The sequence below is a fragment of the Dama dama genome, chromosome 14 (genome assembly GCF_033118175.1).
Source record: "Dama dama isolate Ldn47 chromosome 14, ASM3311817v1, whole genome shotgun sequence".
Classification (NCBI taxonomy): domain Eukaryota; kingdom Metazoa; phylum Chordata; class Mammalia; order Artiodactyla; family Cervidae; genus Dama; species Dama dama.
In genome coordinates, this window is record NC_083694.1 from 17,868,267 (window position 1) to 17,891,627 (window position 23,361).

The window sequence follows — 23,361 nt, forward strand, 5'->3', positions numbered from 1 at the left end:
GTTCCTGTTGCATTGTGCTTAACCCCACTTCTTCGCCTTGCAGGTCTGCCTTTTATCTTTTCTACCATTTGAGACTTGCCCCCAATACATCTTAATAAATAATAACCTGGCATGCAGGAAGAAATCCAGAGGGTCAATTTTAGACAATGCCTTGCAGATATTTTTTGACATGTATTGAGTTTGCATAAGCACTGCATTATACCAACAAGAGAACTAAGGTGAGTGAGGTTAAATGACTTGCTTAGAGTTGTTTCCCCTTGGGCACTGTGACCTCTCAAGCAGATTCTGCCGGGGCCCATATGCTTTTGTTCCAGGTCTTAATCTTATATTGAACAAACTTTCCATTTCTTTCCTGTCTGGGCATATTTTCAACCAAGAAAAATGTGTTGAGTTACAAACAAGTCGTGATGCTTTGCTCACCTCTGCTAAATACCATCAATCGCTCTGTACCTTGGTTATTTCATCTGTACCTTCTTCATAGGGTAGTTCATAAAATGACATGTAAAACCCTTGACTCCATAAGAAACCAACAGACATAGGTGGGTAGATTGATATTTTAATTTCTAAAGTACTAAGTAAATACTTTCCTGTTCCTCTAAGAGCTTATCGTTTAAGGGAAATTGCAGTGTTGAGAACAAATCTTTACAGGACATAAGGAACATATATGACTTACCACATTATCTTAAAAAAAAAAAAAAAAAAAACAGTAGAGTAGCTTCCTGAACTCTCACACTAGTCCCTTTATTAGCAACAGTCTTTGCCTTTTTCAGGGAACATATTACTTCCTCAAGACCTACCTTGAACTTTGAAGCTACATGGAAATAATTGTGATGCAATGTTAACTTAAAAAGGGGAAGGAGGGGTAGATAAAAGTATATATTCACTAAGGATCTGCTGTGGTTAGAACTATCTAAAATATGCACATGAGACCATAGGGAATTACATTACTTTTATGACAGAAGTACTGGAGGGGATTGGTTGGGTTCATCATTTTTCTTACTTATTTTCTAAGTATTCTAAAATATTGATGTCATCACAGATACAGAGAACAAACCCGTGGTTTTCAAAGGGGAGCAGGTTGGGGGAAGGATGGCGTGGGAGGTCGGAGTTAGCAGATGTAAGCTATTATATATAGAATGGCTAAACAACAAGGTCCTACTGAATAGTACAGGGAAATATATTCAATACCCTATGATAAAACACAATAAAAAAGAATATTAAGAAAATGTATATATAAATATACTGCATAGCAGCAATTAACAGAATATTTTAAGTCAACTATACTTCAATCAAAATAAAAATTAAAGAATATTGATTCTCTAACCTTGGTGATTTTTTTAAAAAATCTCATTGTTAACCAAAAATTATTTTCAAACAATCTCTACCCAACCTTCCCACACTGTTTCTTTTCTCCTCTGTATAGCTTCTTAGGGACAGGGGCAAGGGATTTACCATCTGCGCTCACCTCAAGACCTCTCACAAAGTGTTTTAGGTACAGCAGATATCTAGTTTACTTTACACTCCAAAAAAAATGTGTTCTGGGCAAAACTATTTTTTTAATTTTTTAATTGAAGTATAATTGCTTTATAACGTGTTGATTTCTGATGTACAACTATGTGAATCAGCTATATGTATACATACATATCATCTCCCTCTTGGGCCTCCATCCCACCTCCACCATCCCACCCCTGTAGATCGTCACACTTGACTTGTTTACTAAGACCATGGCCACAGAGGTTCTTTTCAAGTATTACATGTGAAAATGGAAGACATATCCACCAATCCTGACTTTTACACCTGCTCTTTCATCAAGCACTCTGTGGCCTTGCTTGAGTCGGCTGCTCTTGTGTCACGAGAGACAAAAAAGTCCCTTCTGCCTACAGGTAAAACACAAAGTTTCTCAACAATCTTATTTACATAGCTTTTTAGGGTTTTTTTTTTTTTTTACAATTTTCTTACTTTCCAGCAAATATTTAAAATGAAAATTTAACTAAAGAAGTTCCAAAGATTCTAAAATCACATATATTAAACAAAGATAAGTTCCTAAGTAAAACAATTTGCATGTCAAGGGCTTGCAGGGAGAACACACTAAATCAGACTTAGCATTTTCAGGTTTAGTTATTTTGAGTGTTTTAGACTAGTTAGTTTCCATGTGGCTTTTTATTTATTTCTAGAGTTAAAAAATGTTATGGCTTTTGATGTTTTTATTGTCTCATATGGAAGATATCATAAATATTATTAATGGACTGAAAATAATTTTTATAAAATATTAAAAACTAGAAAGCATCATACAAGTCTTCTGATCCTGACCAAGACAGAATAAGCCCACTTCAACCTCTATATCCTTGCAATCACCACCAAAAACCCTGAACAAAATACAAAAAGCAATGACGTGAAGATTCTTAAAAAGGAACCAAAGCAAACAGATTGTGGAAACGAGGCATAACCTAAAGAACTGAAAACTTCTCAATTGTAAAAGACATTGTTGAAAGAATGGGAAGACAAACTACAGACCAGAAGAATATTTGGAAAACTAACAACTGTCAAAAAGCTTATATGCAGAATACATAAAAAGCCATTGAAAGTACCTAATAAGCAAACAAAGAATACATTTTTTTAAAATGGGAAGATCTGAATACTTCACCAAAGAAAATACATGGAGGATACACAGAAGCTGCTTGATGCCAGGAACCTCCAGGGAAATGCAGACCAAAACCACAATGAGATAACAATAAGTGTCTATTAGAAGAATGGCTGGCTAAGTACAGGTAGGTTGGTAGATGGGTAGGTAGAGAGACCAACCATATCAAGTTCTGGCAAGGATACAAAGCAACTAATCTCACATTTTGCTGGTGGGAATACAAAATGAGATAGCCATTTTGGAGAAAGGTTTGGCAATTTCTAAAAAATTTAAGCATATACCTATCACAGGAGCCAGGCATTCTACTGCTAGATATTTACTCAGATAACAGATCAAAGGTTGATGGGGGTCAGGGGTGGAAAAAGGGCAGTGACTATAAAAGGGCAGCACAGAGGAATATTTGGAGGTTCCAGATCTCTTTCATATGTTGATTGGCTGGTGGTTACATAACTATTACGATCCCATGATAGTTAATGCATTTGCCCAAAGGAATAGAACTCTACACCAAAAAGGAAGCAAATTTGCTGTATATATTTTGAACTGTTGTTGTTGAGACTCTAAGTCATATCTGACTCTTTGCAACCCCATGGACTGTAGCCCACCAGGTCCTCTGGGATTTCCCAGGCAAGAATATTGGAGTAAGTTGCCATTTCTTTCTCTAGGGAATCTTCCTGACTCAGGGGTCAAACCCAGGTCTCTTGCTTGGCAGGCTGATTCTTTACCACTGAGCCACCAGGGGGGGAAAAAATGTAAAAAAAACAAAAGCACCTTACAAATATGTGATAACAAACAAAACCTTTTCAAAAACCTTCACTAGAATAGATAACTAAGCCTTTTTATAGAAATGTCAAATATCACCTGCAAATGTCTCCCGACTGTCAATTTGGCCAATGGTTTTGATCATCAACTTGAGGTACTATACCTGATCCAGTGTGAATGTATGCAAAGTCACTTCAGTCGTATCCAACTCTGCGACCTCACGGACTACAGCTTGCCAGGCTCCTCTGGCCATGTGATTCTCCACACAAGAATACTGGAGTGGGTTGCCATGCCCTCCTCCAGGGGATTGAACCTTCCTCTCTTACCTCTAACCAGCACTGACAGGGAGGTTTTTACCACTAGAGCCACCTGGGAAACCCAACAACTGATCCAGACATTTAAAATTCTAACTATCTGATCTTAACTCTATGTCACCCTCAAAACACTCAGACTTGTGAGGTTGTTTCCCTTTTGAATCTACTATTTACTGAAATCCTATTATTTTCCTATAAATGAAACTCTTTTAAACATTTCCAATGCTAACAATTCCGTGCACTTTATTTAAACAGAAATTTTTAATAATCAGCTTAAACTTGGATCAACTTTTGAGTCAAAATATAGTATGTTGCTAATTCAGAGTTCTTATCAGCTTATCCTTAGAAACTGCAAAAGCCAATTTTTAGAATTCCTTTCTGTTCCTATTTTTCTTATTTTTTCTTTTTTTGCTTTGATAAACATCTCTCAATTATGTATGGTTAACCTTAAGTCCAAGTCTTTTCTGTATAGGCTTAATATCATACTTCATGTCTCTCAAAAAAAGACAAAAATCACCTTGCAAACTAAAAGGAAATAGCTAAGAATGAAAATCTAAAACCATGAAAGATGGTTTCATCTTTGAGGAGTCACTTAGCCATGTCTGAAGACACTTTTGATTGTCACTGGGCTAGAGGGAGTTAGATGGGTGGGAGATTTGCTAGTGATATCTATTGACAGTAGGTAAAGGCCAGGATTGACAATAAACATCCTACAACCTACAGGACAGCCCCTACAACAGAGAATTATGCTGTCCAAAACATCAAAAGTACTGATGCACAGAATAAACTAGTGGTTACCAGTGGGGAGAGGACACAGGAAAGGAACAATATGGAGGAAGAGATTTAAGAGATCCAAACTGTTAGATATGGGCTTCCCTGGTGGCTCAGACAGTAAAGAATCTGCCTGCAATGCAGGAGACCCAGGCTTGATCCCTGGGTCTGGAAGATCCCCTAGAGAAGGAAATGGCTACCCACTCCATTATTCCTGCCTGAAGAATTCCACGGACAGAAGAGCCTGGCAGGCTAGTCCATCGGGGAGCAAAGAGTCAGACATGACTGAGTGGCTAACACTTTCACTTTCAACAATTTTATATAAATATAAAATTTATATAAAATAAATTCCATGGATATGTTGTACAACATAGGAAATATAGTCAATATCTTACAATAACTATACATGTAGTATAACTTTTATCAATTGTGAACTTTATATTGTATACCTGTAATTTATGTAATATTACATAATATGTAATTTGAAAATTTGAAATTTGTTTTCAATTTGAAAACAAAAAAAGCCTGAGATTGAGAAACCCTGCCCCAAAGCAATCAACATATTCAAGAATGTGACATATACTAATAAAAACATGAGCACAAAATCAAAAATTGGGGTAATTTCTAGGCTTTTCACTTATTCTCTAATGACTCTATAGCTACATACATACATAGTAGATTTTTCAATATCAAGAATCAGTAACAGTACTTTCTCTATCACCTATAAATACAAACATGTAAGACTATATCATTTTAAGAAATCCACCAAAAGTTTTCAATAAAAATAAATATCATGTGATTTAAAGAAACAGAAAGTCGGAAGAAAATGAGTCAGAGTGCCAGGAAATATTGAATCAACAACTTCTTGAATGCAAACACAGTTTGAGTTTTTAAGGAATAACTCAATAAGCAAACCTAGTACATTTTTAATTATGCTAAATCTAAAACTCCACATGAATTTTCTATGATTCTGTTTGAAACAGTAAAAAACATGTATTTGTTAGTTTAAGTTTTACATGAGAGCTTCCGTTATATATTTAAAAAGCAAGTCACCTATCATTAATGCTCAGTTACACTAGAGCTAATGATTTAGGACAGGATGTTTAATAGGTCGCAACAGAAATTAACAACAGCTAATAATTATAGATGCTAATTTGGATAAGCTCTCACTAATTAATAGAAGAATTTATCCTTGGTATTTATTTTAACTGCAGTCAAGCATTGCTTATTATTTTAATCACTACATGAACCAGTTACACATGGTACAAATGAACATCAAACTACATATATTAACACAAGAAACGCCCAGTCATGAGATCTGCAAATAATAACAATTGTTTTTTTATCATGATAACTCTATGTCCCCATTCACAAATCATATAAACCAGTTACAGTCATTTTAACATGGAAAAAGTCTTGAGGGGTCACAGGGACCACTTCAACATCTAAAAGTGTGTTAGTCACTCAGTCATGTCTGACTCTCTGTGACCCCATGGACTGTAGCCCACCAGGCTCCTCTATCCATGAGATTCTTCAGGCAAGAACACTAGAGTGGGTTGCTATTCCCTTCTCCTCAACATTTGAAGTTGCTTCAAAAAAGGCATATCTGCCAAAATTATTTGAAACAAAATGTTAAAAAGTACAGACTGCATTATCTCCCTGAACTCCACTTTGTGTTTAATATGAAATAGCAATTTCTCTTTCCCCTATAATGTTCATGGTCATGTCAATTGGCTGAAATGTTGACACACCGATGCCAAGTTAAAAGCTGCTATTGAATGAAGTCCCTATTTCTAACTGTGAATGAATCTTGGATTTGCCCACAGGAAAGGGATGAATCCCTGCCAGCAGCAGTAGTTGTGATAATCACAGTAGTCGTGATAATCAGCAGTAGTTATGTGTCCAATAAAGGACACACCTTGTTGACTTATGTACTTATTTTACACTTATCTGGAATATTTGGTTCAAAAACCACTTCAACCTTTTAACTTCAATTTTGACAAAAGAGTTCCTGAAGAATGTTAAGAGAATCTACAAATGCTCACCCATAGGTTTCTCATAAAGCATTTTATAATTCACCAGTACACCCGAACACTGCTGCAACTTAGGTCAAATATTTATTTGTAAACAAGACTACGTCTAGCTTTGTCAGAACTGACTTTGCAGTATTTGACCAGTGCATCTTTTTCCAATATCCAACTCACTTCACAGAGGATTGTTTCTTTCTTCCCACCATTTTATCCAACTGCTCTGTGGTGACACAGCTGGATGGGATTGGGAGCGGGGAGGTCCCAGAGGGAGTGGATATATGTATACATATAGCTGATTCACTCATTGTGCAGCAGACACTAACGCAACATTGTAAAGCAACTACACCCTAATTTTTGAAAAAAGAATAAATGCAATGAAGAGTTTATAATAAATAACAAGCATTTTTAAATGGTGGACAAAGTCCCCTGTAAAAGATTGTGACTTTTGGTTCGGATAAAGAACCAGAATAATCCCATTCCTCCCAGGTCCTCTCTCTACAATTTAAAACGCTGGGCACAGCATGACAAGCAAGTGTGGGAGGACTCTTCCAGGTGGGAAGAAGGCAAAAAAACTTTGGGCCTCAGGATCTGAGAAACAACATTGCAGTAAACCCCCTAAGTTTTCTTATTAGTACTCATATACCCTAGACAGAGCATTCCAGAAGCATCTGTCCTAGAACTGCCAACAGGCACAGGTAACATAAGTTCCAAGAAGAGTCTAGTTCTCCTACATAAAGGACCAGGAAGTAAGCGGTGGCCTAAAATAAAAGGGCTTTTAGTCAATGTCTGCCCTACTTCCGCCAAACACCAATGGAAAAAAATTACAGACACATAAATACACACTCTCTCATAGTTCGAACAAAGCCCATCAGGGGGCTAATATTTCACCCTACCCTCCCAACCCAGCAGAAGCATGCTGCAGGAGTCCCCTATGTGGTAGAACTGACAGCCATTCAGAGAGCTCACCTTCCTTTGCCCGTGGCGAAGCAGGCAGGGTCCTCCTGCAGGGCGGTGCTGGAAACCCAGCAAGCAGCTGCTCTGCTCTTCTCCACTTCAGAAAAGCAAGCAACTCCCCAATTTAAAGGTAGAGGTGGTATTGATGGGAAAGAGTAAGGAACTTATTTTCCATCCTCTGCTCCATGGAAGGAGGTAATACTCCAACCCCCTTCCAAAAGAGTATTAGCAGGGTACGCAGGGAGCTGATCTGCCACCCCCACCTTCTTCACCAGGGGACTGTCACCCCAGCCCAGCAAGGACTGAGACTCCAACTCTACCCTCCCATCTGACAACAAGGAGACATGATGAGGTGGTGCAAGGTAAATCAGCATTTCACTTCCTCCACCTCCATCAGGGCCTGGCAGGAGCTGGCCCCTTCACATTCACCCAGCATCAGTAAGACTGAAAATGAAGTGTGCGTCAGGGCCCATCAGCACTCTAGCTCCCCCAACCCTTGGTGTCAGGGGAGCCCAGCTGAGAACTGTACATCTACACCTTCTTCCCGGCATGACCAAATGCAGTGCTGTGAATCCATGCTCGTCTGTACCCAAGTTCCCGTCCCTCTCCCACCAAATGAGCAGGGCCTAGTGGGAAGGTGACCTGAGCCCCCAGCCCAACTGGTGTTGGACTGAAGGATGTGGTGTGAGGTAGGACTGGTCGGTATTCCACCACCCTCTTCACTTCCTTGGGAAGTGAACCCAGTGGGAAGCTGAGCCTCCTCTTACACCTGGCATCTGTGAGGCAGAATCAGGTGATAGGGGAAGGGTTCTTGACATCCCACTACCCTCTTCCCTGGGGTCAGTAGAGACCAGCAGGAAGCTGAGTTTCCACCATCCCAAAGCTACAAAGTAGTGTGAGTTAGCAATGTGCTTTCCCCACCCTGGGGGCAGTGAGGCTCAATATCCGGAGAAAACCATAATTCAAAAAGATACCTGCATCCCTATGTTCATAGTAGCACTATCTACAATAGCCAAGACATGGAAACAGCCTGAGTCCATCACAGATGAACACATAAAGAAGATACGGTGTGTAATAGTCCATTCTGTGTGTGTGTGTGTGTGTATACACTTAACATATAGAGGTATATAATGTAATTATATATAATATATGTAATATATATATTGCTTAGCCATAAAAAAGAATGAAATAATGCCATTTGCAGTGACATGGATGGACCTAGACATTGTCAAACTAAGTGAAGTCAGAGAAAGACAAATATCATATGATACAACGTGTATGTGGAATCTTTAAAGAATAATACAAATGAACTTATTTACAAAATAGAAACATACTCACAGACTTCAAATACAAACTTATGGTTACCAAGGTGAAATGTGGGTTGGGGGAGACTGAAACATTAGGAATTTGGGTATTAACATATACACACTACCATGTAAAAAAACAGATAAACAAGGACCTACTTATAACACAGGAAACTCGACTCAATATTCTGTAATAACCTAAATGGGAAAAGAATCTGAAAAAAAAAATGGATATATGTATATGTACAACTGACTCACTTTGTTGTATACCTGGAACAGAACATTGTAAATCAACTATGCTCCAATATAAAATTAAAAATAGAAAAATACATCACTCAGACACAACAAGAGGGTACCAGTAGGTGGCCCAGTTTCACTGAGGAGGTGTTTGAAGTGCTAAACTTCCAACCCATCATCTGTAATAAAGCAGTGTGGGTCAGTGAGGTGGTGGTGACAGGAACAAGTGGGAAGCTAAATGTATACATTCACCTGGCCATTGTACCTTATCTCAACAAGGGGTCAACCTAATAATAAAAAGAGGAGTAAAGTGGAGCCAGAGTCTCATAACACAGTACTAAAATGTCCAGGGGAAAATAAAATTACTTGTCATAGCAAGAACCAGAGAAACTATGACTTAGAATGAGGACAGAAAATCTACCAATACAACACTGAGATGAATCAGATAGTGGAATTATCTGATAAGATTTAAAAGCATAAAAATGCCTCTGGAAGAAGTTGTGAACTCTCTCAAAGTGAATGAAGAAAAAGAAATTCTCAGCAAAGAAACAGAGTTATAATAAAAGATTAAAACTGAAATTAAAGCATGAAAAAAACACTGAAACAACAACAATGAAAAAAAATTTGCTATATGAACTCAAGAGTAAAGTTAAGATTACAGGATAGAAACTGTAATCAGCAGTATTTATATAGGCTAAATAAAAGAGGAAAAAAGAGATTAAAAGAAATAAAATGAAGAGAGCCTCATGGATCGGAGGGATAATAACAGAAGAGCTAACATTTGGATAATTAGAACCTTGGAGAAGAGAGAGTGGACTGAGAATGTGTTCAAAGAAATATGGTCTGAAAACACTGAGAAACAGCAAAGACATAAACATACAGAGTCAAGAGGCTGCGCAAACTCAGGATAGATCGCAGGATAATACCGAAGACATTCACACCAGGGAATTCAGTATTAAACTTCTGAAAACACAAAGAAAAACTGAAAGTAGCCACAGGAAAATGGTGTGAAACTTATTAGGGAATGTTAATTCCAATTAAAACAGGTTTCTCATCTGAACCATGGAGGCCTGAAGGAGGGGCACATTTAACAAGTAATGACAGAAATTAATTCTCAATCACAAATTTTACATCCAGCAAAAAATATCCTTTAGAAATAAATGGAAAATCAATACATTCTCAGTTGAATAAAAACTAAGAAATTTTGTTTTCATCGATCCTACTCTTACAGAAGGACTAAAAAAGTTACTTAGAAACAAAATGATAATAGAAGGTTTAGAGCTCAAGAAAGAAAATAAAAACATCAGAATGAGTAACACTAAGGGTAAATATATAAGCTGTCCTTATCATGAGTTTATTAAATAACATTTGATGGTGGAAGAAAAGACTGTAACGCCATTTGTTGTGGCGCTCAATGTATGGAGAGGAAACATTCAAGGTAATTTTACTTAAAATCAGGGTAGCTAAAGGGACCTAAATGGAAGTGAAACTTCTATACTTCAATAGAAGTGACAAAACATCAATGCCAGTAGACTGTGATAAGTTAACTATGCATCCTGTAATACCTAAGACCCTAAAAGCACTATGAAAAAGGTACATCAAAAGTGTCATAAATAAAAATACATTCTAGAATGTGCTCAAGTAACCTACAGCCAAGTAAGAAATGTGAAGGAGAAAAATCGAAAGAAATAGAAAACAAATGACAAAATTGCAGATATAACTTTATCATATGATTAAGCTTAGATGTAAATACACCAAATAAATGGCAAAGATTGGTAGAGTGGATTAAAAGATAATACATAGATATCAATATATATGGAGAATATATAAATACACACATTATATATTATATACACACACACACACATACACACACACACAATACATGCTATACAACAGTAGAATATACACTAATTTTAAGTGCTCACAGAACATTCACCAAGAACATTGGGCCATTTTTTAAAAATTGAAGAAATTTTAAAGAACTGAAATCAAATAGTGCTTTTTTCTGACTTGTATTCAAACTGGAAATCAATACCAGAAACATAATTTTGTTAAATCTTCAAAAACTCAGAAATTAGACAACAAACCTGGAATTAATGCATGCATCAAAGAGGAAGTCTCAACAGAAATAAAAATAAATAGAACTGAATAAAAATGAACAAACTAAAATATCTGTGACACAGCTAAAATGGTACAAAAGTGAATATTTACAGCACTGAATTACACATTAAATTACAGCAGAAAACCTACTGCTTACATTTAAGAAGAGAAAAGGTCTAGAAATATTAATCTGAGTTTGTACCTCAAGAAACCCCAGAAAAAGAGCAAAATAAGTGCAAACTATTAGGTAGTTAGAATAAGAAAAAGGAGTCCAGAATGGTGGTGGCTAAAAGATAAATAAGTTAGAAAAGCCGAGAAAATAGAACAAAGGAAGGTCCCAGGACCGGAGTAAGAACCTCAGGTAAAACAAACAGTCCTCCTAGCTAGCCCAATTTTCATAGGGCAGGCTCAGAGGGAGGAGAAAAAACCATATAAAAAGAGGAGCCAAAATTGGGCCAGGGGGCTTCTCTTCTTTTGAGTTGGCTCGCCTCATGCCTCAAGGATGTATTTTCCTTTGCTTGCTAAATAAAACTGAGCTGTAACACAGAGTTGTAACACTGGTCCACATGAGGAAATTACACAGGGCTGGTCCATCCATCGCTTCAAATTTTGTTGTGATGAGACAGAACCAAGGAAATTACACACTCCCCCAACAAAACCAAGCAAATGAAAAGAAATAATAAATATAAAAGCAGAAATCAATGAAAATGGGGATAAGTAAACACTAGAGAAAAATCAAGGAAACAATAATTTGGTTTTTCAAAAATATCCATTAAACTGATAAACTTGCAGCAAGACTGACAATTATAAAAAGAGAGAAGATACAAATAATATCAAGAATGAAATAAGTGATATCACTTTAGATCCCATAACCAGTTAAAAGATAAGTGATAATGAAAAATAATATAAATAATATTAAAGTCACAAATTCAATTCACTTAAAATAGACTAAGTTCTCTGAAAACCATAGACTACCTAAAATCAGCCAAGATAAAAATATACAATCCAAGTTAAAGAAATTCAACTTAAATAAAAAGCTTCAACAATGAGATCTCCAAACAGCTTCACTAGACCTGGAGATGTCTACCAAACATTTAAGAAAGAACTGACACTAATTTTACAGAATCTATTTCTGAAAACAGAGTAGGAGGGAACACTTCCCAACTCATTTTATGAGGATAGCTTTAACCTAATAGTAAAAGATAGGACAAGAAAGGAAACCTATAGATCAATACAGCTCACAAACATAGATGGAAAAATCTTAAGAATACTAGTAAATCAAATCAAACAGCATATACAAAGAATCATCATGACCTAGTTGAATTTATTTCAGATACATAAAGTTGGTTCAACATTTGAAAATCAGCCAGTGATCAACCACTTTAATAGGCTAAAGAAGAAAAACATCAATTGATGTAGAAAATGTCTTTAACAAAACCCAACACTCATTATGATGAAATTTTTTAGTAAATCAGCAATAAAGGGAAATTCCCTCAACATGATAGCTAATGTTATACTTACTGGTGAAAAACTGAATCCTTTCTCTCTAAGATTAGGAACAAAGCAAAGATGTTTGGCATTATCACTCTTATACAATATAATACTTGAAATTCTAGCTATTGCAACAAAGAAAAAAAATCATACAGATTGGAAAGAAACTATTCCTAATTGCAGACAACATGGTTGTCTATGTGGAAAATCCCAACAAATTACAAATTAATTTTCAGAACTAATAAGTTAAGTGTTTAAGTACAGAATTAAGCCCCCTAAATTAATAAGGTTTCTATATACTAACAAAAATATGTGGGAACTAAAATTTAAAACCTGATCAATTTCAATCACTTCAAAGAAAATTAAGCACTTAAGAATCAACTTAGCAAAACATACACAGGATCTGTATGCTCAAAATTACAAAATGCCTATAAAAAAATAAAAGATTTAAATAGGTTATCTATCATGTTCATTTATTAGAATATTCAGCATCATAAAAGATTGTAATTCTCCTCAAGTTGATCTATAGATGTAATGAAATTCCTACCAAAATCCCAATAAGACATTTTGTAGACACAGGTAAACTTACTCTAAAATTTATATGAGAGGGCACAAGCCCTTTTAGGCTTGTTAAAAATATGTTAAAATAAATATGTTAATAAATATGTTAAAAATATGTTAACATAAAAATATGTTAAAAAATTAAATCTGTGGTGAAGTAAGACACAAGGTGGGCATGTTTATAAAAGGGGAGCTCAGGGTAGTCTTACGGTAATGGAACTGTTCTTTATCTTGATTATGATGGAGCCACAAATCTACATACGTGATAATATTGTATGGAACTATACATACAAGGGCTTCTCAGGTGGCTCAATGGCAAAGAATCCACCTGCCAATGCAAAAGATGCAGGTTCAATCCCTGGGTTGGGAAGATTAAGGAAATGACAATCCACTACAGTATTCTTGCCTGACAAATTCCATGGACAGAGGAACCTGGTGGGCTAGAGTCCGTGGGGTCACAAAAGAGTCGGACATGACTTAGTGACTACACAACAACACACACACAAACAAGAACAAGAAAAATGGGAAATCTAAATAAAATGGCTGGATTGGATCAATGTCAGTAACCTGGCTCTGATATTATACTATAGTTTTGCAAGATATTATGGGGGATAAGGGATACTTGGGATCTTTCAGTATTATTTCTCTTGAATGCTTATAAATATACAATTATCTCCAAATAAGGGATCTCTCTGAGTTTAGTGAGCCTTAGTTTTCAGAATTTCTGGGGTCTCACTTCTCTTTGATATTTATAAAAGCCTCTTCCCACAAACTTTGAGATATTCTGCCTGAAATTGTTAGAGGTGTTTTAGGGGATTAAATAATAATGGCCACCATTTGTCCCAACGCATATTCCCACAGAACTCATCTTATTTCTAGCTCACTTGTATTTTTCTTCTAGCTACCTCTCATTCAACCCAAACATTGAACCCAACTCTTTTCTATAGGTTCCCTAAAGTGCCAACCCCTCCCTGCAAATAGCTAGCTAGCTATAATTGACTTGGGGCAAATAACTACAACACCACAAGGGGTTGGCATCCCAGAAACATCTTAAAATTGCATACTACATATCCATAATCTAGGTTTTCTTAGTCAACCCCACCACAGTGAAATTGGCATGGACTGAGTCTCCTCTTCTGAGCACTGGGCTCTGGCTCTCCTCCCCTCCCCCACCCTCAACTTGACCACCTTCTGACCTTTTCCCTTCTTTTCTTTTCCCTTTCTCTCCTTAAACTGAGAACCATGAAAACTAATCATAAACCAAAGAATCCAACTATTTTTTCTACTTCTAGAATAAACAATTTTTTCTGAGATTATTTCATGTAATCTTTAGAATGTAAATGAAGCTGCTTTTCCTAATATGCTTACTATATATATAAATACACACACACACATATAAATACACAAACATGACTGAGCAACTAAGCATACAATTATATACATATTTATTATGTATATGTAATTTTTAAATACCACTTTTCTTTGTTGTAGTTAGATAATGGGAAGACTAGCATATCCATTAAAGCCTTTCCATTCTTGGGAAAGTTTTTATAATTTGACTATTCTTTCTTTGACTCAGAGATATCTAAACTGGTATCTTGAACATATGCTCTTATTATGTATCCAGAACAATACAGCTGCTTGGAATATTTTTGAAGGTTGCATTTTAGAGAGAGAAATACCAGGGGAAATTGTATGGGAAAATAAAACTATTCAAGGCCATGTTTAAATAAAGTCGTATTCTCTATTCCATTACCAAGCGATACATACCATAGGCCAAATTCTGCCCTAGGTTATATGCACGCTGCTCTTTCTGACTTTAGTGGGAATTGTTCATGTATAACTGAAGGCTTCAGTTAGCCCTGTGGGCACAGAAATGCCTACCCTCAAAAGAAGCAAAAATTATCTGTCTTACTATATTTGGCTTTTAGATGAAAGTGATATAATATAAATGACAATTCCATTAGATAATATAGGTTTTAAAAAGCACTACCATCAAATTTTAACCATTAAAAATTTGACAGAATTACCATAGTGGCATTTGCAAGACCAGAGATTGTTCAAACAGATAAGTAGATGCTGGAAAATACTATTTGTTGCAATTTTTGATTTTACTAGTATACAGAATAATGTGCACTATAATATTTGTATGTATTTTCCTTTTGTATATATCATGCATTTTATAGCTACTGGGTGAGAGTCAACCACTTTCTGGCAAGAAAAATTGCTAAATTTTTCAAATAGCAGTTTCTAAGTTTAAATGTTAATTTATCCATGGTTTGCTTTAGATTTTGATTAGAGGTGTTTTCAGAGGAAAGATCTTACTGAACTTAAATTTTTGCTATGAAATATTAGACTGATAACATTCAGACTTGTAAAGTCTAAACACTGCAATGAGAGGCGTGATGATCTTTTTGCACATATTAACTAAACAAATATTTTCTTTTGATGTATACATTATATTGTGTATATACTAAGGTAAATAACAGTTATGAAACACAATGGATTAGAAGCAGGTGACAAAACATGGGTTGCCTGTCAGAGGGAGAAACAAAATAAAAATAAAATATTCATAGCTCTATGTAAACCTCTAAGCCACTTTTTCCAGCCTTCTTTATTTAATACATGATATATTTCTTTCTAAGAAACTCAGACCCCTCTTACGCTTACAAACATCTTATGCTATTCACATATCCCAGGAATTGCTCACCTATTCCTGGTATACAGACTTCCTTCCTCCTCTTCTCTACCTAGGTAAAAGCCTACTTCCCTTTAAGAGTTCACTCAGATCCTACATTCTTTATACATCCTTCCTGACAAACCTGAATTGCAGTAGGCCCTTTCCTATCCTAAATTCTGATTATTTTATTATACATTTTGCAATCCATCAAGGAAGGAAGAAATAATACTTGGGCCCCGCCTCAGAGCAATGAAGACACACTGGAGTGTGGGCATCTGAATATTTTTGAAAGTTTCTCAGTGATGCTAATGATTTCTAGAGTTGAGAATTACTGCTCTGAGCTGCAGTCTAGCTTGTAAGTACTGAATATCAAAAATTGAAGTCTCTTCCAATGTATCTCTTTGGGCAAATGAAACTATTATTCATACAATCATCCAAAAGCCAATAATCTGGGATTTATAAACATCTCCCTTTACCTTAACCTGTACTCTCTTTCAATCAATGAGTCCTTTGATTTTAATTCCTAAATAGATTTTAAAGCTGACCACTTCTCTGTGTATCTATTATTGCCAACATAGTTCAAGGTATATCTCACCTGGACTCTAGTGGTAATTTAACAATCTTTTTTTCTTGTCCTCATACAAATTTTTCTTCTTCACTGCAACCAACATCTGTCCAGGCCATATATTTTCCCTTCTTCCCCAACTTCTTCCCTCACCCCCTATTCCCTATATAAAGTATTTCAATAGAGTCCCCTTGAAAGAAATCTAACATGACCACAGTGATCTTTAAAACGTAGTATCTTTCAGTGGCTCTGGCTTCATTTTGCAGGCTGCTCTGCTTAGGCTGCTTCACTCCACCACCCCCCCACTGGCCTTTTAGTGCCTCAGATGCAGCAGAGTCCCTTTTACCAAAGGGCATGTGCACTATGTGCTACCCATGTACAGAATGTTCTTCTTTACTCCGGTTGCCTAGTTCAGTTCCATATGTTCTTTTGAATACATACTACCAGTTAAATGGCGACAATCCCAGAAAAACAGATTGAAGTCCTAATCCCTGTGCCTGTTAATATGACCTTATTTTGGAAGAGTTTTTGTGGATATAATCCAGTTAAAATGAAGTCATACTGAATTAGGATGGTTGCTAACCCAGCATGACGGGTGTTCTTACAAAAAGAGAAGACTGACACACGATCATGTGATGTTGGAGGCAGAGATGAGAGCAATGCATCTAAAAACTAGGGATTGCCGGTAAACACGAGGAGCAGCAAGTAAGGCTACCCCCCTATAGATTTCAGAAAGAGCATGGTCTTGCAGATTCCTTGATTTCAAACTCCAACTGGAAAAGAATACACTTTTGTTGTTGTAAGCTGCTCAGTGTGTGATTTTTAGGGAAAGCCCAGAAAACGAATACACACATCTAACACAATTTCCTCAAAGTAAGCTTGTCTTGACTTCAGAGATTTGATCAAATTGTCCTTCAGATGATCCCATAGAACTTATCACAGTCATAATTTGGCTTTCACTGGTGTGATAATTTGTCTTTTCTTTCTAATAAACTGTAAGCTCCATCACAGCAGACTGTTAAGTATCACTACTTCATCAGGCATTTTTTTCTTTACACGTCACATTTATGGTAGAAGTTAAATAGGTTGGGTTTATCTTTGTTCCCAATTGTCATGGGTATCTAACATTTCAAGGAGTTACATCATTTTCCTAGGGTTGCACAATTTTTAAGTAAGATATCAAGAATTGAACTTTGCCTTTTTACTAAATATGATATTTTAAAGTCCCATGCAAAGAGAAAAATTAATTTTTACTTGGATGGTTTTACCTTTTTCTAATCAAGTGGTAAAAATTCCACCTTCTTATTTTTACTGTACTGTTACAAGGCTTGGTTCTGTATGTCATGGATCAGGTGACCAGGGAAGGTTAAGTAGAATATTCTTTCTTTAGTTCACCATGGTCTTTCCTGACTGTTATAAACCATAGAGATATTGAGAACATAACATAAAATTACATTATGTTATGCATTAAGCCACCTGTATCACTGAGAGTATAATCGTAAAAATATATTGATCTTAATTATTTGTACAAATCATGTAAATATGTGAAGCATTATAAACATTGACATTACAAATATGTACAAACATGTACGAAAATTAATTTATATTTACTTTGCAAATATGTCTCTTCAGTTCTTGGTTTTTGTCAAGGGGACGTTTAGAGAATTCTGATACTCCTCATACTTTTGACACAAGTACTCCTTGTATCTTTACAGTGATCTAGGTTCATAGCAATTTATTATTTTTTATGTAAAGGTCAGAGAAACTTGAGATTTTAAATTCAAGCAGAAAATTTAACTTTGGCAAGGCTCCTTTTTTAATCCGGTACAACTAACTTATGCTCAATATTCACAGCTTTTAATATCATTTTTAACTGATTATTCTAAAAAGCTTCGTTAAATTCTATTGATCTTTGTTTCAAAAGACAAACTATTCCCCTAACTTGGGTGATATTCGACTGACTAGACACAAACAGAAGGCTTTCATATACATGCAAATAATTACAGCTTAAAGCAATAAAAAGTATTAAAGGAACCATATGGATTGAGATTCTCTTGTGGTAGCAATTGAGGTGGTGCTCCCAGAAGAATCCCAGTACACAGAGCTTCCTGAAATGAATGAAGAAGCTTCCATGAGGTTGCAAGAACAGTTTATGTTCCCTCAATCAATAGAGACATGGAAATACCTTTATAAAGTGTGCACATGGGCATACACTCCAGAGATTAATTGAGAGAGTTGGTTTATCTATTCTAACAAATGTTGGTTAAATTGCATTTTATTTTTCTCCAGAACCATCAATAGTTTCCCTTTTTCAGATTGAATACATAAATCAAAAGAACATATTTCATGAACAAACTATGATTATGAAACTCCTATTCTTCATCTATTGATCCCTGAAACTTTATTTACCCATGCATTTTTTTCCCTTCTCTGTATTAGATTAGAACTGCTCTTTTTCACATTATTGTAGCTAGGACCATCTGTGGCTCTTGACTTGTCAGTGTTTCAAGGAGTCCTCAAAATAGCATAGATGTCGTGAAAAACTCATTGCTAAACCAATTCTTGCTTCCACACTTGCAATATTTCATCAGCTTCTAATTATAGAATACTACTACATTTCAGCATAATTACTAAAGGGTTACTAATGATTCTTTGATGCTATTCGTCTTATCAAATATGTAGAACTATTTAAGGGAAAACTGTTTTCATAGGAAACTCTAAGGTTTTACTTTTAAATGGTACACAACAGAATGCCAATATCCTTCCAAGCTGCTTTACTCACCAAGCCCTAACAAACTGCTGAAGTAAAATCCTTTTACATATTTTAAAACTTAAAAAAAAAAAGAAAATCCAAAGAGATCTCTTAAAATAAGCATAACATGCTGATACAATATGAAAACGAAGCTTTAAAAAATCTGCTAATGTTATCAGTGTTCCCCATTTGATAATAAAAAGTCTGAATTGATTTTTTTCCAGTTTTAGTACAAAAAATATGACATAACGAATTTCAGCTTGATATAATTTGAAATAGCCAATATATTAAACCCCAAAGTAAAACTTAAATTGGCAATCATGTCAGATTCAAGTCCCTGAATGAATATTAATTTAAAAACTAATCATTTTCCAACAGGTTGAAGCTTCAAAATGCTAGTTCTTGAATAAAAGCTGTTAGATCCATTACAGTAATATCAGGCATTTTTTTGTTTAGGAAAATAGACCTCCAAAATTTGGAATGTCTGACTCTTCCTAGCACCATTTTTTTTTTTTGCCCAGGGATTTAATTATTTAAAAGTCATTTCTTTTTTTAGATTTGGGAAATAAGAATACTGATTTTACTGATGGAAAGCTGACACTAAGTGAACTCTCTGAGGTAAGGTGTAAGGCCAGATCGGTTAATTAATTTTATGTCACTATGTCTATGTAAGTTAAATTCTGGTTCTGAGCCAAATCCACGAGTAAAGGTATTTTAGTTTTATAGACACACACACAGACGCATGCACATACCATGTAAATTAATTGATTGTGGCCATATTGGAGGATGAGTAAAGATATACATACACACATTAACTATAGACTTGCACTTTTAAACTTGACTAAGCCAGATTATCAAGTATGTGTTCTATCCTATGCCCAGGACAATGAAGGCCCTGATCCCCAAATCAAACAGAATTTGGATGCCCTAGATAATAAGGTAACAGAGAATAAGTTACATTTCACATTTAAAATATATTCTTTGCAGTTAAATAGTGAAAGAGTTACAAGTTGCACTTGTCCATATCTTGGCCAAGAAGTCTACCAAAAACATTGCTATGTAAATTCCAGACCCCAGAGGGAAGCAGGGGGAAAAGCATAAACCCAAGCATCAGTTGAGGAGCTGGCTGTGTCATTTAACCATGTCTGTCCAGACAAACCTACACAAATTAACAGCTTCCCACACTTCTTTTCAACAAAGAATTCCAGGAAGCCTTGTTTTGCACATCTAGTCCAATCCTCTTATCACATAAGAAAACTGAGCTAAGTATATTTGTTAAGACTATTGAGTAGCATTACCTGAGTCAGATTTCTCTTCTCCTTACCTGTTATTCTTCCCACTTCTTTTTGCATCATTTTTTAGGAATGAGTACCTTCTTTATTAAGCATCTATAGTATAACTTTATAAGTATCTTAATATCTTAAATGTATCAGAAGTGAGAAGTGAAGGTGTTAATCGCTCAGGCATGTCCAACTCTTTGCAAACCTGCCAGGCTCCTCTGTCCATGGAATTCTCTAAGCAAGAATACTGGAGTGGGTAGCCATTCCATTCTCCAGGGGATCTTTCTGATCCAGGGATCAAACTCAGGCCTCCCACATTACAGGCAGATTCATTACTGCCTGAGCCACCAGGAAAGCCCAAATGTGTTCAGACTTGTGTCCAATTTAAAGGAACCCTATGCAGATCTCCAGTTAAAATAACTGCTCTTTAATTTTTATTTGAATGAATACAGATCTCCAAAATGCTGGGTATCCCCACATCTATCAATAAATACCAGATGAATATAACCCAATCTGCATGATTTTTCTGCTTTATGACTGTTTTGTTTTGTAGTTTTAATGTAAAATGTAGAATAGGGATTTAAAAAAAAAAAAAACTTATGTAAAAAATAAATAAAAGAGGAGCACAAATTGGAAAGGACAAGTTTTCTCTTGATAGTCAAATAGTTATGAAATAAAGGTGTCTCATTAAATCGTAAGTACTTTAGCCTTTCTTGAAAGAAGGCGAGGATTTAAAGATTTATAAAGAAATTTTGCCTAAACTAGGAAGTGACTCATATTTGACATGTATTGAAATGATAATGCTGATTTCAATAGGCAGTCTAAGAGCAGCTGACTCCTAGGGGAGTAATTCAGTCATGGTTACTTCTTCACTTTTAGATTTTTAAACTTTCTTTGTAAAGCTTTTAATGTACTACTGCCTGCCAAAACATGGCACAGTTTCACAGGTAAGGCAAATTAAAGGCAAGTAAAAAGCATTTGTTCATCATTACTGATACAAAACTATGCAACAAATAAATATACTCATTTGATATCTTTTGTAGAGTCCACTTATTCAGTGGTTTCTATTTCCATGTTTTTATAACCCAATTCTGGTTCTGGTACACTGGCAGCAGGCAGAATGGACAAGATATATAATAAGTCCTGTATCTGCTAACTACTGAATAAATGAGAGGCAAGCATAAACAGACTGAATCCATCATTGTGATAGATATCAGACGTGACCCACCTTTCTGCAGGTCCTTTCAACCCTGGTGGCATGGAAACCCTGCTTCCTGCCAACTGAATTTGCTAAACTCATATCCTACCAAAAAGCAGAGTAGATAAGCCTAACGTACTGATTGAAGATCACTTTGTCAATACCCTCCTATGGAAATCAATCATTTCCTCTCTGCGTTCAATCATCTCCCTGTGTTCCTATTTTAAATGTCCTTTTTAAGGCTTTTAATGCAATGCAGCGCACATGCATAGCAGAACTTCACAGTTACCATCAGACCAAACAAAGATATGTTTAAAGTGTATTTAATCCTCAATAATAGTATCTACACTGAAATAGACTTTAAAATCCTAATAACAATTCTCAAGACACTTTATGTGGAACCTGGGACCCCTTGCAAGCAGTGCTTGTGTGAACGAGTGAAAGTCACTCAGTCGTATCTGACTCTTTGTAACCCCATGGACTATATAGTCCATGGAATTCTCCAGGCCAGAATACTGGAGTGGGTAGCTTTTCCCTTCTCCAGGGGATCTTCCCAACCCAGGGATCGAACCCTGGACAAATGTCCTCTGGAGCAACAAATTGCAAAGAAACTATAAAAGACTAAAAATAACTGTGTACATGTTCAGTTGGGGCAAATTATGTACAATAAAAGAAGATGGAAAAAACCCAAGTGTCACTTCTGAAGAGCTGAGACCAAAAGCAGGGTGTTGCACATGTCCCACGCACACAGCATCACCAGCGAGGTAGCAGACCACCTAGGCCACCCCTCTGCTCCGCCCCTAGACCTGCTCCTACTGTCACCACATATAAGGAAGCAGCTTGCACCTCACCTCAAAGAGCGAGCAAGGGGAACTGTTACTTGTTTTTGGTCCCCCCTGCTACAGCAGGGGACCCAGTAAAGGCTTGCCTGAATTATTTGTCTGCCCCTAATCAATTTCTATTAAGGAAGCCAAGAACCATGGTAATAACATAAGGAAGTCTACCTGCTTCAGAGTTGGGGGGAATGTGATAAATCAAAGATTTTCATAAAGTACACAAGGCTACAAATGTCCTCTAGTGCAAATAGGGTTTGCATGGACCACACTGGGGTACCCCTATGAGAGCATACTCATGCTGATGCTCAACACTCTGACCACCTGATGCGAAGAACTGACTCATTGGAGAAGACCCTGATGCTGGGAGAGATCGAAGGCAAAAGGAGAAGGCGACAGCAGAGGATGAGATGGTTAGACAGCATCACCAGCTCAATGGACATGAATTTGAGCAAACTCCAGGAGATAGTGGAGAACAGAGGAGTGTGGTGGGCTGAAGTTCAGGAGGTTCAGAGTCGGACTGAACAATATTGAGCGCATACACTGGGAACTATGGTACACAGTACCTCTGGTGTAAAAGGCAAGGGTGACTTTAGACTGCACTGGACCCTTCCAGAGCCCTAAAGAAACCAAAGAATAAACTGTCTATTCCCGAGAACTATAAAATAGCAGCCATCTCACAGTTATCTCAGCCTTTAGCAACTTCTAAGGCAAATACAAACTGTTGTGGACAACTAAAGTAATCATATAACACCTTTTGAGTGCCTGATGTGTAAAGTTCATTAGTTCTAAGGTCAGCATTTTAAATGCAACAGTCAAATTGTATTCATATTATAAGAGACTACCTAGAAAAGACAGCTGTAAAATCCAGGCCAAGGTCTTAATACT

At 36.3% G+C, this 23,361-nt stretch overlaps 1 protein-coding gene across 1 annotated transcript in view; it reads right to left on the reverse strand.

The window, feature by feature from the left end:
* The window catches only part of USH2A (usherin), an 892,942-nt gene that overhangs the window by 864,611 nt on the left and 4,970 nt on the right, over nt 1-23,361 (reverse strand). The gene's annotated exons all lie outside the window — the stretch shown is intronic.